The sequence below is a fragment of the Alligator sinensis genome, unplaced genomic scaffold, assembly GCF_000455745.1.
Source record: "Alligator sinensis unplaced genomic scaffold, ASM45574v1 scaffold611_2, whole genome shotgun sequence".
Classification (NCBI taxonomy): domain Eukaryota; kingdom Metazoa; phylum Chordata; order Crocodylia; family Alligatoridae; genus Alligator; species Alligator sinensis.
In genome coordinates, this window is record NW_005841869.1 from 2,130,619 (window position 1) to 2,131,565 (window position 947).

A 947-nucleotide genomic window follows, 5' to 3' on the forward strand; every position below is an offset into this window, starting at 1 on the left:
TCAGCGCCGGCGGAACTCGGCGCTTCTGCCCCCGGCCCTCAGCGTCGCCTGTGGGGCGCCCGCCCGCCCGTCCGCCCGCCGCCGGGGTGCCGTTCCCCTCCAAAGGCGCATCCGTTGTTAAGGTGTATCGGCACCCGCCGCGCGCCGAGGAGAGGTGCGGTGTCTCTTACTAGGAACAAAATAGCCATCATTCTTCCGTGGCAAGCTTTCGGTGTCCGGGTGGTGCCGCATCGGTGTAGAGGAAACCTGGGGGAGGCGGGCTCTGTTATTACACTTCTGCAAAACGGTGTCGTTCCTGGCAAGCTTTCGGCCACCGGAGACAAGATTGTAACAGTCCCGCCCCCCCGGGTTCGTGTTTCGTAGCAGTTCGTGGAGGAGTCGATAGATGGGAAACTCATCCGGGCCGGCGGCTCGTAGCTGGTGAGGGGGCTCAGCTGTCCTGCCAGCCTCTGCGATGTGGGAAATTACCTTGAAATTGCAATTACAAATGCAGGAGCAAGGTCTCAGGTGGTCACAGTTGCTTCCTGCTTGGGAAATTATGAGGATTTCGTTAAAAAAATCAGCTAAAATTTGATATCTTCCACGTGTCCGGTGTCGGGGTGGTAGCCGTGTGGGTCTAGACACGTGTCTGGTGTCGGGGTGGTAGCTGTGTGGGTCTAGACACGTGTCCAGTGTCGGGGTGGTAGCCGTGTGGGTCTAGACACGTGTCTGGTGTCGGGGTGGTAGCTGTGTGGGTCTAGACACGTGTCCAGTGTCGGGGGGGTAGCCGTGTGGGTCTAGACACGTGTCCGGTGTCCGGGTGGTAGCTGTATGGGTCTAGACACATGTCGGGTGTCCGGGTGGTAGCCGTGTGGGTCTAGACACGTGTCCGGTGTCGGGGTGGTAGGCGCGTGGGTCTAGACACGTGTCCGGGTGGTAGCCGCGTGGGGCTAGACCCGGGTCCCGGG

General features: G+C 60.8%; 1 protein-coding gene across 6 annotated transcripts in view; it reads left to right on the plus strand.

Moving 5' to 3' along the window:
* Positions 1 to 6: 6 nt before the first annotated feature.
* RABGAP1 (RAB GTPase activating protein 1) overlaps positions 7 to 947 on the plus strand; it is a 92,779-nt gene continuing 91,838 nt past the window's right edge. For 5 of the 6 annotated variants that reach the window (XM_006016900.3, XM_006016901.3, XM_025194170.1 and 2 more), the window contains exon 1: positions 7 to 154. The gene's annotated coding sequence lies outside the window, so the exon portion shown is untranslated. Of the gene's footprint in view, positions 155 to 213; positions 421 to 947 lie in introns of those variants that run through there. The other variant, XM_025194162.1, reaches the window with a different exon arrangement.